The sequence below is a fragment of the Ovis canadensis genome, chromosome 3 (assembly GCF_042477335.2).
Source record: "Ovis canadensis isolate MfBH-ARS-UI-01 breed Bighorn chromosome 3, ARS-UI_OviCan_v2, whole genome shotgun sequence".
Taxonomy (NCBI): Eukaryota; Metazoa; Chordata; class Mammalia; order Artiodactyla; family Bovidae; genus Ovis; species Ovis canadensis.
The window spans coordinates 45,780,413-45,798,552 of NC_091247.1; the positions used below are offsets into that span (position 1 = coordinate 45,780,413).

Genomic DNA, 18,140 nt, shown 5'->3' on the forward strand with positions numbered 1-18,140 from the left:
CACTTCAAATTCATTTTATGTAAAACTGAATTTAATTCACCAGCTCAGCTAGTGACATCACCATCTTCCCAAGAATTCAATCTTAAAGTCGGTGTACACTGCTTTTCTTCACTCTTTACATGCAATTGGTCACTGAACTCCTGTGTCTCCCTCTCAAAGTTCTCTCAAATCCAGTTCTTTTCCTTATTTCAACTGTCATTTTTTTCAGACCTTGTTGTCCACAGTCATTGTGACCTAACTGAACTCCCTACTTCTACTTTTTTCCCACCTAAAATTACCCTGTTTCCTTGAATTAATTTTCTAAAACCCAAATGACTATGTTGCTCTCCTATTAAAATCTCTTTAATGGTCCTGCCTTTGTCTACTCATTCAAATCCAAATCATTCAAGGCCCTTTGTGATCTGGCCACAATGTGTAAGGCCAGCTTCACCGCTGCCATGCCCTGCCAAGAACCACTGTGCTCTAGCCACCCAAACTACACCCTGTTTCCTGAACAAGCCAGTCTGCTTCTGCCTCAGGACCTTTACATATTCTGTTCCTGCTGCCTCAAGAAAGAAATTAAATCTAAAGCAGAACTGGAGAATCTCACACATGGGCCCTTGGGAAAATGATACCTAAGGATTGAGGGACTGGTTTCCAGTAAATGCGTTGATTTACAGAAAACTTAAAGTTATCTCTCAACCAATGAACATCTGCCAAGAACCTGTCACCATCCTCAAGCTAAAGAACTTGCTGCTTGGACTTTAGTTAAATTTCTTGTTCTTTTGAATTCTTTGACCATAAATAGGGCCCTAAACTCTCAACGGAGTTTACCACCTATAGATTGGTACAGTTTGTTTGTCACAAATTTTAATTCCTCTACCATTTCCAAATAGTGGCAGAATTTTTGATGATTTGAGCTTGCCATGCTTTCCTCTTTTATTGAGGTTGATAGCCTGGAAAATCTTTCCCTATCACCAACCTAAAAAAGTCTTTACAATCCTTTAAGAACCAGTTGAATTCTTAATTTTTCCACATATTGTAGAAGTCTACTACACAGTTAGGATTCAGTTCAGTTGCTCAGTCATGTCTGACTCTTTGCGACCGCATGAATTGCAGCACGCCAGGCCTCCCTGTCCATCACCAGCCCCTGGAGTTCACTCAGACTCATGTCCATCGAGTCGGTGATGCCATCCAGCCATCTCATCCTCTGTCGTCCCCTTCTCCTCCTGCCCCCAATCCCTCCCAGCATCAGAGTCTTTTCCAATGAGTCAACTCTTTGCATGAGGTGGCCAAAGTACTGGAGTTCCAGCTTTAGCATCATTCCTTCCAAAGAAATCCCAGGGCTGATCTCCTTCAGAATGGACTGGTTGGATCTCCTTGCAGTCCAGGGGACTCTCAAGAGTCTTCTCCAACACCACAGTATCACACAAAAGCATCAATTCTTCGGCGCTCAGCCTTTTTCACAGTCCAACTCTCACATCCCTACATGACTACAGGAAAAACCATAGCCTTGACTAGACAGACCTTAGTCGGCAAAGTAATGTCTCTGCTTTTGAATATACTATCTAGGTTGCTCATAACTTTTTTTCCAAGGAGTAAGCGTCTTTTAATTTCATGGCTGCGATAACCATCTGCAGTGATTTTGGAGCCCTCCCAAAAAAAGTCTGACACTGTTTCCACTGTTTCCCCATCTATTTGCCATGAAGTGATTGGGACCGGATGCCATGAACTTCGTTTTCTGAATGTTGAGCTTTAAGCCAACTTTTTCACTCTCTTCTTTCACTTTCATCAAGAGGCTTTTTAGTTCCTCTTCACTGTCTGCCATAAAGGTGGTGTCATCTGCATATCTGAGGTTCCAATCCAGCGTTTCTCATGATGTACTTACTCTGCATAGCAGGGTGACAATATACAGCCTTGATGTACTCCTTTTCCTATTTGGAACCAATCTGTTGTTCCATGTCCAGTTCTAACTGTTGCTTCCTGGCCTGCATACAGATTTCTCAAGAGGCAGGTCAGGTGGTCTGGTATTCCCATCTCTTTCAGAATTTTCCACAGTTTCTTGTGATCCACACAGTCAAAGGCTTTGGCATAGTCAATAAAGCAGAAATAGATGTTTTTTTGGCACTCTCTTGCTTTTTTCATGATCCAGAGGATGTTGGCAATTTGATCTCTGGTTCCTCCGCCTTTTCTAAAACCAGCTTGAACATCAGGAACTTCAAGGTTCATGTATTGCTGAATCCTGGCTTGGAGAATTTTGAGCATTACTTTACTATTAACACTTTAGGTGTTGATTCAATTATTTAACAGTATTTACTGAGAGTCAAATATATCAAGGACACCATGGAAAGCAGTGGGTCTCTAAAATGGTGAAAAATATGTGAATAGATCTTTCTTTTACAGAGTCTTCCAGGCTCTTCTGTCCATGGAACTTTCCAGGCAAAAATACTGGAGTGGGTAGTCATTCCCTTCTCCAGAGGATCTACCTGCCCCAGAGATTGAACCTGGGTCTCCCACACTGCAGACAGATTCTATACTATCTGAGCCACCAGGGAGGCCCCCTAGTAAACAGGCGGTTATGATACCATATAAGCACTCTGGTAGTAAAAGCATAAGATGACATAGGAATAGACTGGAGGGGGAACAAGTTCAGATGTGGAGGATTATCAAGAGATGACAACTAATGTGAAACTAAGTTATGAGTAAGAATTGATGAGGGAAAGGGCAATTAGAGAGAGAAAGTGGTCCATGATGAAGATAGCATTCTATGGTCTGGAAGTTTGCACCTGCCCACTTTCCTCAAATTCATGTCTTGAAATCTTAACCCAGCAAAGGCGACAATATTAGTAGGTGGGGCCTTTAGGAGGTGATTAGGTCTTGAGGATGGAGCCCTCATGAACAGGATTAGTGATCTTATGAGAGACCCCACAGAGCTCCCTACCCTTTGCTACCATGTGAGGATACAAGGAGAAGTCTGGGATCCTACCTGACCATGCTGGTACAATTACCTTGTACCTTCAGTCTCCAAAACTGTGAGCAATATATTTCTGCTGTTTATAAATCAGCAGTCTGTGGGGTTTTGTTATAGCAACCCACATGAAGTAAGACACAGCATTTTTGAAAACCTAGACATAGAGAAAAACATAGTGCAGCCGCCAAACTGAGAAAAGGTCAGCAAGGCTGGATCATAGACAAAGGGGAATGTCAAAAGATGAAGCAGGGTATGAGCTGGAGTCGGATCATGCAGGGCCCTGAGGCCATATTTAGAGCTTGGGTCTTTATTCTAAGAGTGAAGGAGAACCACTAAAGAGTTTTAACCATTCCAGTGACATAATCCAATGAATGTTTTAAGGGATTATTCTGGTTGCAGTGAAAGTAACAGATGTAAATAGGCCAAGAAATGTCAATTAGGAGGTTGGTGCAGAAAGCCAAGTGAGAGTTCATAAATAACTAATCTGTAGCAGTGTGAATGAACACAGTCAGATGGATTTGAAAAAAGACATTATGAAAAAGAAAGTCAAAGATGCTGCTCAGGTGACTGGTTTGAGCTGCTGAGAAGATGATGGAGCCAGTCCCTAAGAAAAGGAGACAGAAAGAGGGTCACCACTGGGCAGGTAAGTTCAGTTTTAGAATGCTGTGGAGCAAGACTTTTGTGACATGCTTTCCAGCCCATTGGGGTTTCTCTCACAGCTCAGTTGATAAAAATTCCACCTGCAATGCAGGAGATCCCGGTTTGATTCCTGAGTCAGGAAGATCCCCTGGAGAAGGGATAGGCTATGCACTGCAGTATTCTTGGACTTACCTTGTGGTTCAGCTGGTAAAGAATCCGCCTGCAATGCAGGAGACCTGGATCCAATTCCTGGGTTGGGAAGATCCCCTGGAGAAGGGAAAGGCTACCCCTTCCAGTGTTCTGGCCTGGAGAATTCCATGGACTATATAGTCCATGTGGTCTCAAAGAGCTGGACATGAATGAGCAACTTTCCTTTCTATCCCATTGACTCACTTGATTTCCATGCAGCTGTGGGGCACGGCTCACTGCACCCTGATAGCTTCCTATCAATGCTTTTCTGCCATAGAGCTTGCTCCAGAGCTGGGAAAATTCATTCAGTCTGGCAAAGGTATGGCCTGGAAGTGCCTCAAGTTACCATTTCCTGCAGGCAGTCTTCAACCAATGTGTGCTGGGAGCTGGTAGGCAATGCCCCAGCCTCCCTCCTTTAGGGAGACAAGTCTGAGTCTCAGTGACAGTGATGGCCAGCCTGTGACCACAATGATTATAGCTCAACAATGTATCGTTTAAGGACTTTTCCTCCTTCTCTTACTATTCTTGCTCCCTCATTCCTGCTTCTCAAATAATCGTCATGCATCTAAGCCCTAGTTTGTTCTATGCTCTAGTTTGTTCTTCCCTCTGAAGGAGGGAAGTCCAAACCAAGATAAATTTCTGGAAGACTACAAAGTGAAGACCCATTGTAGACTTTCAGAAGAAGAAATCAGGAGTAAAAGCATAAGTTTGTGTTTTTCTTGCAAGAGAGGCTGAAAACACAGAAGTAGATGAAATCGTCCAGTGAGGAGAGAAAGGGACTTATGAAGAAAACCTGAGGAATAGTAACATTTTAGGCACTGGCAGAAGAAGAGACAGGAGACTGATGAAGAAATGACCAGGGAGAGAGGAGAAGGACCAAGAAGGTCAGCAGACATGGAAACCCATGGAAAAAGAAGATTCAAGAAAGGAGTGAATGGGAGTATTAAATGCTGCTGAGAAGACAACAAAGGTACAGATAAGTAACCATCAGATTTAGCAAATAGAGTTCATTAGAGACTCGGTGGGAAAGCAACTCTAAAAGCATGGTGAGGCTGAAGCTAGGTTATCAAAAATTGAGTGTTTGTGGGAGATGTGAGAATATGAAGAGAGTGAGTACAGAGAACTATTAGGAAGTGTGATTTTAAAGAAGAGGAGAAAAATGACAATATAGCTGGTTGAATGAGGTAGGGTGTGTGTGTATATGTAAGCATGTGTATGTGTATATGTGTGCATGTGTTAAGACGGGAGATACTTGAGCCTGTTCAAACTGCTTAGCTCATAAGAAAACTGGCAGAGAAAAAAGGTTGAAGGTAGGGGAAAGTAAGGAACAATGAAGATAATGAATTTCTGAAAAAGAAAATAAAAGATGAATTCAGGTAGATAGCTTGATTAAGCCTGAGTGAGGGACTTGTCTTCCATTGAAATAATAATTAACCTAGTTCTCTGCCTATTTCACAGATGACACAGGTGTATATTTCCAAAGCATGGTGGCACTAATTGTCTTTATCCAATAAATTTTCATTGAATTTAACCATTGATAGTACTTGATAATAAATACATATAGGTCCATCAACTAATTTATTTGATGTTACCATAATATTGAGATTGTAGTCCCTCAGATGTTACATGAATTTTTGTCTGACAGCCTGGGAAAAACATGTTCTTCTGGTAAGGAAGAGAAAGGGAAGCATTATTAAACTTTAATCTAGTGACCTCATCAGTGTTTTTTAGGAGCATTATGTGACCTCATAGGCCTTTTTTAGGGGAAGTCAGCAAGTCATTTGCTGCTTTGTGGTCTGTTCCTCATTTATAAACTGGGACTCATATAATAGGCATTTATGATCTGATTTATTCCCTGATATTTGCCACAAACTGAACTTCCATAAGTTAAACCTTTAATATCTTTGAAGTTATAAATGAAAATGGTGTCCCTAAAGACCCAATTTATGCTCTAAAATACCAAAATGAATTGTGGAAAGACAACTACATGATTTTACAAAGATTTTCTAGGTTTGTAAAGAAAAAGTCAAAAGTTTAGATCCTTTGGGGAAATTCTTTTTAATCAACTGGCTGAGGCTTCTTAAAATACAGGTCCCAAAGAAATGTTATTTTTCTGATAAGTCTCCCTGAAGCAAGTAAATGCTTCAGTGCTTAAAGATATTCAAACTGTGATCAAAATTAGGGCCATCTGTCTAAAAACTACCATAGTAGATTTGGTGGGGAAGAAATTCTTGGAATGTTCAAGTTTTCCTCATTGCTGTGTTCTCTTCCTCTTCTCCTCCTCCTGCAATCCTCAGTCTATCTCTGTGTCTGATCTTACCATCATTAAACACCCAGAACACATAGTAGCCTTTATCTTTAGCAGACTTTGTGGGCACATTATTGATATCAGATGCTATTCTATTGGTTCTTGTGGCTTCTTCCTTGAATAGTAAATGTTTTGCCGACTATTTTCTGAAAGTGATTCAACCAACTTTTACGTGCAGTAAAAACTCCCTTTGACATCTTGGGGTAGCTCCTTTTCAACATAAATGGATGATGCTTTTGCAATAGCATTGCCTAATTCAGATGCATATGGATTTGCTTCACCTGCACCCATCAAATCAAAAGTTGTTCTATATACTTTATTTCTGGCACCAGTTCACATAAAAGTAGCTTCAATTTTCCTGTCACTTATGATGAGAGTTCTGGGAAGATGCATGGTGAGATTTGACCAACACTGGGAGAGTCATATTTATGATAATAAAGGTCGTAACAGCAGGGGTCTAAAGTGAAGCTATTGTGAGTCAAGATCCATCTGTACTCTTCTATCTGTGTTTATTGTGAGGATTAAGCATAAAATGCTTTAAAAACTGTAAAACCTTATACAAGTGGAAGGAATTATTGTAATCCAAACCTGTATAATACACACAAAACCACACAAACCAAATATCACTAATGCGTTGCTCATACAGGTCTGTGTAGTTAGAATTTGAAGCATTTCCTTTCCCTAAAAAGCACTGGGCTTCTTTTTACTGAGTTTAAGAAGGATTTGAGTCACCACAGAAAAGTAATACCCAGTGAACAATTCACTCGTGACTAGGAAAGGAGCCATTCTTCCTGCAGCCTCCTCCTGGTCCCCTCCATCCCTATACATCACCCCGAGGCTCTCTCCCTGGCCGTTTGTGGGGTTCACTGTGTGCCATTCAGGAATGATGTCTCTTGCCTTGGAGTTTTCGGCTTGAAAAATTCTGACAGACACCCATGAAAGCACAAAACAGCACTGTACCATTGAGATCAGAACCAGCCTTCCACCTCAGTGACAGACTGTTAAGTAAAAAAGTTTGTCCCTCACCAAAGCTTTTAAAGGATCTGTGTTTCTTTTATCTAAGGACAAATGGAAGAAAAGAATAACCCAACTAACTTGTTATAAACAAAGCAATTTGAGATTCTAGTCACGTTCTGGAAAAAGTCAAAAGATTGTTTTTCCACAGGACTCCCCTCCTCCCACTCCATAGCCCCACCATCAATGCCTTATGTGACTTTCGGGAAGGCTTCAGGCAGCAGAATGCATGAGAAATTCAATCTGGGTTTTGCTGTCCCACATAACCCCTGTAGCGCTGGAGTTCCCTATTGGCTCTGAGAAACAAAGCCTCAAAGCAATTGACCAGCCATGACTGTCTTAAATTTCTAGATATTAACATAACATGGGATGTTGGTTACTTTCATATGTATTAATTTAATAATATTGATTAAGTCCCAACCACACCTTCACACATTTTCCTTTTCTCTTAGCTGCCCATGATTTAGTGTTTCTTGCATCACCAGAACAACAGCTATAACAGCCACCACAGGAACTTTCACTAGAATAAGCATGATCAGTAGTCCTTGTAATTCTCCATCAAAGCTAAAAAAGAAAAAATTGAAAAGAGTTACATGAAATATGTTTCCCTGGAGTCTGAAAGTGAAATTTACTCAGTCATGTCCAACTCTTTGTGACCCCCATGGACTATACAGTCCATGGAATTTTCCAGGCCAGACTACTGGAGTGGGTAGCCAGTCCCTTCTCCGGGGGATATTCCTAACCCAGGGATTGAACTCAGGTCTCCCACATTGCAAGCAGATTCTTTACCAGATGAGCCACCAGGGAAGCTCTGATGTCTACAATGATTCATTTCCATGCTTATTTCCAATGTTAGTCATTTGAAAGATAGTTTGTAGAACTTCTAAGTCTCCATCAAAAATTTGTTGTTGTTTAGTTGCTAAGTCATGTCTGACTCTGTGACCCCATGGACTGTGGTCTGCCAGGCTCTCTGCAAGTGAGATGTCCCAGGCAAGCATACTGGAGTGGGTTGCCATTTCCTTCTCCAGGGGATCTTCCCAAACCAGGGATGGAACCCGCATCCCCTGCATTGGCAGCAGATTCTTTACCATTAAGCTACCTGGGAAGCCCCCATCAAAGATTAAGCTGGGAGAAATGGACCTTTGAATCTGACCCTGGTATAATGTCTCACAGTTTACAGAATACCTCTGTATTCATGATCTCCTCTCATCTGCACAACAGCTGGGTCGGTATTGCTGTAGATGAAGAAACTGAATCTCAGTGAATTCAACTGACACAGGTAGGATGCTCAAATCCAGACCATCTGACTCTCCCTACTACCCCACATTTCCTTTAGGTAGATGAATACAAAGATGGTGGGACATAACAAATGACAATATGAGAAATCTCCAACTATATAGAATACAGAAAAGATTTCAAGTGAGAGGATTAGGAAAAAACACATAAAAAGACAATCCTGATTTGTTTTTTTGCACGCATCAAGGAGATATCACTGTTTGTAATGTTAAATGATAATCTACCTTTCTTCTAACAGGTCTGATTGTGTTAATAAAGTGGAAAAATAAATTAAAATCATTTTATTAATAATTGTTTCTATTGATTTATTTGTGGTATAGACACTGGGCCTGCTTGTAGGCTATCTTCCCCACATAATAATTATTATTTGCTGATCGCAAAGCTCTGTGGATGTGGCTGAAGTGTCAGTGACATAGAGAAAAGCCTGTTTAAATGATCTGCAAAGCAGGGACACAGCTGTAACTTTGCCCTGGCAGAGCCTGTCAAGTAAATAGCATGAGCTTTTCAAACATAGCCATATTATTTTCTTCTTGGCATTTGTAATTTGTTGAAACTCTCAGTGTGCAGGCCTTTCTCCCTAATAACAATGGCAAATGGCCAATCTCTGTACTTATCTCTTGCACACACGTTACTTCTATTTATGTTTGATCTGGCTTATGCCAGATATATTTCTTATATTTTAAGAAATTATATATAGATATTGGAGAATATACCTAGCTGCAAATTTTAAATAAAATTCTGTGACCAATATGATATAACCTCTAACTCAGTGATGTAGCACTCAAAAATGCCGAATAAAACAATTTTGTTTTAGATGCTATCAAAGTAGCCCAAGATCAATTGCTGGATCTGCTTAGAAGGAAAAACACACACACACACACACACACACACACAAAACACCACGATGCTTCAAAACTGCTGATATTTGGTTTTGTAAGACATACTATACACATTTGATATTTATAGTCTTAGTCTTATTGCCAGAGCCCAAGAGCATCTGTCTGGGATCCCAGCCATTGTCTACCAACTTACTTGTACCTTGGTAGATATATGAATATCCAACAGCCTTCTAATTTAGAAGTGATGGGTGGATTTTCAGCAACTTTGATTTTATTCCTAACTTAAAGATTAGGTACTAAAACAGGAGCCACCTCACATCACTGCCAACAAAATTAATCTTTAATATAAATCCCTTCAGGCATGACTTTTCTCTCTGCACAATTATACAATCTCAGGATTTGATGAAATCTTGAAAGTTATGGAAGCCAACCACTCTTTCCAGACAATGTGGTACACTGGTTCAGAATTGAGACTCTGGAAACAGACTGCCCAGGTCTGTTCTCGGGCTTTCCTACTTACCATCTCTGTGATGCCAGGCAGTCCTTTACATTCTCTGCACTTGTTTCATTTGTTAAATGGGAATACAATAAAATGTCCCTCATTGTGTTGCCATGATTAAATGAGATAGGGCCTGGCTCAGTACACGGACACAGTGGGTCTCAAGAAACGTGAGCTTTTTCATCCCTATGCCTTAGGGAAGCCTACAGCATTTCCCCAACACATGGTCACTCAGCCTTTGGTTGAAAACCTCTAATAACAAATTTCCTTCTGCCTTCTAAGGCATCCCTCTAACAATTTTGAATTACAAACTCTTAAAAGTTCTGCCAGAGCTTCAGTCTCTCTTCCTCTTGCCTCTTAGTGACCCTGATTACACTTCCTTGGGCCTGTCAGAAAAAATAATCACTGTTACACATCATCATTTTTTCTTTAAATAGTTTGTGCTGTGCTTGGTCGCTTAGTCATGTCCGGTTCTTTTTGACCCCGTGGACTGTAGCCTGCCAGGCTCCTCTGCCATAGGGATTCTCCTGGCAAGAAAACTGGAATGAGTTGCCATGCCCTCTTCCAGGGGATCTCCCTAACCCAGGGATTGAACCGAGGTCTCCCGCATAGCAGGCAGATTCTTTACCATCCCTTCTGTGAGTCCTTTCCCCATGTAAAATATTTTCAAATCTTTTCCTTATATGCCATGTTTTTAAAGTCCCCTCTTTGTCACCACCGTGATAATTTCCCTACAAATCTCTTTTGGCTTATGTCCACACAATAGTCTTAAAATGTGATACACAGAGCTAATGAAATAGCTGAGGTGAGGACCATGAAATTAAAAGCATATTAAATTCTGATTCTGAATAGTGGCAATTTTGTTTTTCCCTTTCCAATCCTTACACCTTTTGTTTCTTTTTTCTTGACTGGTTTAGTGTTGAGTGGAAAATAGACTGGGCAGTGATAGGTATCTCTGTCTCCTTGATTTTAAAAGGAAGCCCCACAATATCAAGCAAATTTTGTCAGAACTGAAATGTGGTTACAAGAAGCATAGAAGTTTTCTGAGTTTTAACAGAAGTTAATGCCTGTAATGCTAGTATCAGACAGTTTGAAACAAAAACAAACTATTGAAGCTGTACTTTGTATACCTTGTTTCACTATGAAAACTGTCTGCCTCATCTCAAGAATGAGGAAGTGTTTTTGATTACAGAGATCCCTTAACAATTCTTAAAATATTAGCCAATAAAACAATCTCAACCACATTTAAACCAAATATGCTCTGAAGCTTTGTCAGTGTTACAGGACTATAGTTTTCCTAGTTCTGGACCTTAAGTTTTTACTAATGAAGTCCAACAGATTTTTGGCAGTCAAAGTACACTGATGCTGGCAACCTCAAAGCTCCCCCAACCAGAGGTTATATAATTGGTATTCTGAACCCAAAAGCTGGTCTTTACTCTATTCATATTAAATATTATATGATAGAAGATATAGGCAAACAGTTATATGAGACTCTCTAGTAGGACATAAAAGAACAATTTAAATGATTATTGACTTAACTTCTTAAAAGTTAAAGTCTTTTTGTAAAAAAATAAGCTTCATTAGAAAAGAAAGATGACAAACTTGGAAGAAATATTTGTGATATGTATTTCCAGAAAGGATTAATACGCATAATCTATAAAAGGGTTTCCCTGGTGGCTCAGATAGTAAAGAATCTGCCTGCAGTGCAGGAGACCCAGGTTTGATCCCTGGGTCAGGAAGATCCCCTGGAGAAGGAAATGGCAACCCACTCCAGCATTCTTGCCTGGAGAATCCCAGGAACAGAGGAGCCTGGTGGGCTATAGTCCATGGGGTCACAAAGAATCAGACATAACTGAGCAACTAACACACAAACACAATCTATAAAAAGCCCTTAAGAAATGTTAACATACACTCTGTTGTTAAAAAATGAACAAAAGACATGAACATAGATGCTCCAAAACAAGAAATGTAAATAGCCAATATACATGAAACAATGTTCGGCTTTACCAGTATTCAAAGGAAAGCAAAATAAAGCAAGACTGTAATTTGTGCTTATAAAATTGGCAGGAATTTTGAAAATCATAATAGCAATGGTGAAGCAACATAGAAATGAGCCAAGACTCTCATACATTGCCAGGAGTTTATCAGAAAAAAAATAACTATAACATTTAAATAATGCCTACCATAAGAATATTCATGGGAATCTTAATGACATATTCTAATTGTGTAAATAATAGTACAGTCATGCAATTGAGAGAATATTATTTAATTATTTGAAAAATTGATTTTGAAGCAAAACAAAAAAGTTCAGAAAACAATATTACAGCATTTTTTTGAGAGGAGATTGGTTAAATAAATATGATCTCTTAAAACAATATTAGAAAATAATATTTAATAGTTTGGAAATACTTATGATTCTGAAGTGTTAAAGTATTTAGAAAATAGTATTGTTATTGTTCTAATTACATTTTTCATAAAAAACAGAATGTAAAAAAGAGAATAATGTTCTCAGTATTTGGCAATGTGCATGTATTATTTTCAAAATAAAAAAACTTTAATATTATCTTTTTGGACTTGATCATTGTGTTCTAGCTTATAGGATCTCACTAAATTTCCTTAGTAAATTTGATAAGCATCTCCTCAACAAAAAGAGTGATAAAAATGTTAGCTAGAACAAGGTCAAGAGGAGAACTTTACAGTAAAAACAAAAACAAAAGCAAAAATAAAGATAAGAACAAAAAACCTCCCTCCAGGCTGAAGCAAGTTAGTTTCTAGTTCACTGATTTACACTCACATTTAGTGAAAATTTCTCAGTCTTGTCCATCAGGTATTATATGTCTTAATGAAGTGCTTTGCTGAAGCTCAGATATACATTCAGCTACATTTCCCTAATATTTTAGTCTCTTGGTTGCAGTGAAGACAGACTCATTTAGGTCAGTATAAGAAATAAGGTTTTTATAAGACTACGTATCTAGTGAAGTGAAGTGAAGTGAAGTGAATGAAGTCGCTCAGTCATGTCCGACTCTTTGCGACCCCATGGACTGTAGCCTACCAGGCTCCTCCGTGGGTGGGATTTTCCAGGCAAGAGGACTGGAGTGGGTTGCCATTTCCAAAACTAAATAAATCCCAAGTATCAAGGCAGTTTGGAGAAAATATGCTCTTTCCATTCTCCTTTTTCTGACCTACATGGTACCTCCCTCAAGTCCTGGCTTCTGTTTCACAATTTGTTTTGCTCTCCTTTTGAGTGATGAAGCTCCAGTACTTTGGCCACCTGATGCAAAAAGCCAACTCACTGGAAAAGACCTTGATGATGGGAAAGACTGAACGCAGAAGAAGCAGGTGACACAGGATGAGACGGTTGGATGGCATCACCGACTCAATGGACATGAGTTTGAGCAAATTCCAGGAGACAGTGAAGGACAGGGAAGGCTGGCATGCTGCAGTCCCTGTGGTCGCAGAGTCAGACATGAGAGTGACTGAACCACTCCTTTTGAAACTGACTAACCAGTTTCTTCTACATTGTCCCATACTCTGCATCACAGAGAAGCTAATCTGATTAGCCATTATTGTACAAAGAGATGTCTAACACTGCTTAGCCGAGCAGGAGGCTATGCGTGAATTCTTTACATCTAGAACTTAAATACCATTGTGGTAGGCACTGTGACTGATGTGTCTGATACTACTAATTTGCTAATTCTAGCAAAGAAGAAAAGTGAGGTTAGAATGACATGATATGTTCATAATAAATACACTCTCTCTAATAATCACAAATTTTACTTTTATATATACTTATAGACCAAAGCATGGGGAGAAAAGAAAGATATAGAAAATGGGAAGAAGCAATATTTAAACAGATAAGGCGATCCAAAAATCTGCAAGCAATAAATGCTGGAGAGGATGTGGAGAAAAGGGAACCCTCCTACACTGTTGGTGGGAATGCAAACTAGTACAGCCACTATGGAGAACAGTGTGGAGATTCCTTAAAAAATTGCAAATAGAACTATCTTATGACCCAGCAATCCCACTGCTGGGCATACACACCGAGGAAACCAGAACTGAAAGAGACACATGTACCCCAATGTTCATCGCAGCCCTGTTTATAATAGCCAGCACATGGAAACAACCTAGATGTCCATCAGCAGATGAATGGATAAGAAAGCTGTGGTACATATACACAATGGAGTATTACTCAGCCATTAAAAAGAATTCATTTGAATCAGTTCTGATGAGATGGATGAAACTGGAGCCGATCATACAGAGTGAAGTAAGCCAGAAAGAAAAACACCAATACAGTATACTAACACATATATATGGAATTTAGAAAGATGGCAACGACCCTGTATGCAAGACAGGAAAAAAGACACAGATGTGTATAACGGACTTTTGGACTCAGAGGGAGAGGGAGAGGGTGGGATGATTTGGGAGAATGGCATTGTAACATGTATACTATCATGTAAGAATAGAATCGCCAGTCTATGTCTGATGCAGGATACAGCATGCTTGGGGCTGGTGCATGGGGATGACCCACAGAGATGTTATGGGGAGGGAGGTGGGAGGGGGGTTCATGTTTGGGAACACATGTAAGAATTAAAGATTTTAAAATTTAAAAAATAATAAAAATAAAAAATAAAAATAAAAATAAATAAATAAGGCCCAATAATTTTCTAAAAATCCAAAATATACCAGCCACAAGAGGGGATATGAACCTGAAGAGATATGAATTTTAAAAATTAGGAATTCATATCCAAACACATCACAGTCAAGCACTAAAAACCAAATACAAAGTAAAATTTTCAAAGATGCCAGAGAAAAAGGCATAATATCTACAAGGGAACAAGAATAAGACTAATAGTTACTTTATCATCAGAAGTAATGGAAAAGGTGGCAATGGTATGTTTGTCATCTTTAAAGATTCTGCCAACCTAGAATTCTACACCCAGAGTAGCCTTCAAAAATGAAAGCAAAATAAAGACATTCCAGACCAACAAATTCTGAGCAGATTTATTGGTAGAAAACCAATATTGAAAGGAAGAAGAAATACAATCCCAGAGAGAAGCACAGAAGTGCAAGAAGGAATAAAGAACAATAGAATAAATGAAAGAACAATAGAATAAATGATTGGGTAGATCTACATGAAAATTAACAAAAAGCAATCATAACATACTGTGGGGTTTTGGTTGTGTGCAGAATTAAAATATGTGAAAACATTAATACAAAAGACAGGACAGGAGCAAGTAGTTTGTTCTAAAGTCCTTAAGTTGTCTGAGAGGTGGTAAAGTATTAATTTGTATTAGATTCAGGCATGCATTTTTCTCCAGAGTAACCACAAAAGGAGCAATAAAGAATGCATACCTAACAAGCTAATCGAAGGAACCATAAAATAATTTAAAATAAAGCCAAAGAAAGCAAGAAAGGAGATAAAAGAGAGAAATAGAAAATCATAAAGTAAAGGAAAAACATTTCTAGAGTTACAAAACACATTTCATAATGATAAAAAGGTCAATTCACCAGGAAGGCATAACTATTCTAAATTTCTAAGTTTCTGATAAAATAGTTTCAAAGTATCATAAAGAATATCTAAAGAAATAAGGTGAAATCAACAAATTCACAATCAGAATGGTTTTTACCATACCTTCTTCAGTGACTGATAGAACAGACACAAAAATAAAAATATAGCATAGTTAAATAACATTTAATAAACACGACCTGACTTAGGTAGAATGTTTTTACTAGTCAGGGTTCTCTAGAGAAACAAAACGATAATAATAGAAGATAGATAGGGTTTACCCTTGAATAATGTGGGCTTGAAGTTCATGGGTCCACTTACATGTGGATTTTTTTCACTAGAAATATTACAGAGTCACATGATCTGAGGTTGGTTAAATCTGAAAATGGGGAATGAGAGACTCTAAGGAACTGCAGAGAAGGAGGGCCAACTAAGTTATGAGTGGATTTTTTACTTTGTGGAGAGTCAGCACCCCTAACCCTCATATTGTTCAAGGGCCAAATGTGTGTGTGTGTGTGTGTGTGTATACATACATGTATGTATTCATGTTTTTTAAGATAGGAATCGGCTCACTCAGAGTTATTGAGGTAGAGAAGTCCCAGTCTGGTGTCTGTAACCAAGAAAATCATGAAAGCCAGTGGTATAATTTAGTCTCAGCCTGAAGGCTTGAAAACGAGGAGCTCTGATGTCTGAGAACAGGAAAAGAAGAATGTTCCAGCCCAAGAACAGAGAGAATGAATTCACCCTTCCTTTCCCTTTTTGTTCCATTTGCGCCCCAATGGATGGATGAGGGGGATTTCTTCTCTCAGTCTTCTGAATCAAATGCTAATCTCTTCAAGAAATACCCTCACAGACATACCTAGAAATAAGGTGTAACCAGGTATTACCTAAGTAACATGCTGTCAGTTTGACACATAAAACTAACCATCAAAACTTTGCATTCAACAACTAAAGAAAACACAATCTTTTCAAGTATACCTAGATAGTTATTAAAATTGCACATATGCTGGGCAATAATGCGAGTCTCAACAAATATAAAAATATTAGAATAATACTAAATTATCTGACTATAGTGGAACAAAGCCAGAAATCAATTACAAAAAGATAGCTAGAAGTTCCCTAGTGTTTGGAAATAAAAACAATATATTTCTATGTATCCTATGGGTTGAAGAAGAGATCTCATTGGAAATTAGAACATATTTTCAATGAAATGAAAAGAAAAATACTACATATCAAAATTTGTATAGTAATAGCTAAACTTAAAGGAAGTTTTTTTCATTCCAATCCCAAAGAAAGGTAATGCCAAAGAATGTTCAAATTACTGCCCTCATTTCACATGCCAGCATAATTATGCTCAAAATCCTTCAAGCTAGGCTTCAGCAGTATGTGAACTGAGAACTTCCAGATGTACAAGCTGGATTTAGAAAAGGTAGAGGAACCAGAGATCAAATTGCCAATATACTCTGGCAATTTGAAAAAGCAAGGGAATTTAAAAAACACATCTACTTCTGCTTCATTGACCATGCTAAAGCTCTTGATTGTGTGGATCACAACTGTGGAATACTCTTAATGAGATGGTAATACCAGACCACCTTACCTGCCTTCTGAGAAACCCGTATGCAGGACAGGAAGCAACAGAACTGGGCATGGAATACCAGACTAGTTCAAAATTGGCAAAGAAGTACATCAAGGCTGTATATTGTCACCTTGCTTATTTAACTTCTATGCAGAGTACATCATGCAAAATGCCAGACTGGATAAAGCACAAGCTGGAATCAAGATTGCAGGGAGAAATAGAAACAACCTCAGATATGCAGATGATACTACTTTAATGGCAGCAAGCAAAGAGGAATTAAAGAGCCTGTTGATGATGGTGAAAGAAGAGAGTGAAAAAGTTGGCTCAAAACTTGACATTCAGAAAACTAACATGATGGCATCCAGTCTTATCACTTTATGGCAAATAGATGGGGGAAAATGTGGAAACCATCAGATTTCATTTTCTTGGGCTCCAAAATCAATGTAGATGGTGACTGCAGCCATGAAATTAAAAGATGATTGCTCCTTGGAAGAATAGTGATGACAAACCTAGACAGTGTATTACAAAGTAGAGATACTACTTTCCGACAAAGGTCCATCTAGTCAAAGCTATGGTTTTTCCAGTAGTCATGTATGGATGCGAGAGTTGGACCATAAAGAAGGCTGAGTACTGAAGAATTGATGCTTTCAAACTATGGTGCTGGAGAATACTCCCTTGGACAGCAAGGAGATCAAACCAGTCAATCCTAAAGGAAATCAACCCTGAATATTCATTCGAAGGACTAATTGTGTAGCTGAAGATCCAATCTTTGGCCACCTGATTCGAATAGCTGTCTCATTGGAAAAGACCCTGTTGCTGGGAAAGATTGAGGGCAAGAGAAGTGGGCAAGAGAAGATGAGATGGTGGGACGGCATTACTGACTCAATGGACATGAATTTGAGCAAACTCAGGGAGATGGTGAAAGATAGACAAGCCTGGCGTGCTGCAGTTCATGGAGTCATAGTCAGACACGATTTAGCAACTGAACAACAACAACAGTGCACATTAAAAATAAGAAACCTGAAAACCAGTGATCTGCATATCTATCTAAAAAATCATATCCAAAGAAAATTAAACCCACAGAAAGAAGTAAGGAAACAGTAACGATTAGAAAAGAAATTAAGAAGCAAGAAAGTATGGAGAAAGTCAAATGCCAGATATTGGTTCTTTGAAAAGACTAATACAATTGCAAACCCTTGAAAACACTGATCAAGAAAAAAAGCTAAGTTACATATAACCAATACCAAGAAGAAAAGTAGAGACATCAGTATAGATCCTATCAGCATTAAAAATATACAATTCATACCTGTCAGAATGGCTGTGA

At 38.8% G+C, this 18,140-nt stretch overlaps 2 long non-coding RNA genes across 2 annotated transcripts in view; one reads left to right on the top strand and one right to left on the bottom strand.

Annotated features, from left to right (window-relative positions):
• The window catches only part of LOC138436838 (uncharacterized), a 50,701-nt gene extending 37,148 nt beyond the window's left edge, over window positions 1-13,553 (top strand). The window contains exons 3-4 of the long non-coding RNA XR_011255640.1: window positions 8,274-8,379; window positions 12,980-13,553. This is a non-coding gene — a long non-coding RNA (uncharacterized lncRNA). The remainder of the gene's footprint in view (window positions 1-8,273; window positions 8,380-12,979) is intronic.
• LOC138436837 (uncharacterized) overlaps window positions 1-18,140 on the bottom strand; it is a 115,026-nt gene that overhangs the window by 34,625 nt on the left and 62,261 nt on the right. The gene's annotated exons all lie outside the window — the stretch shown is intronic.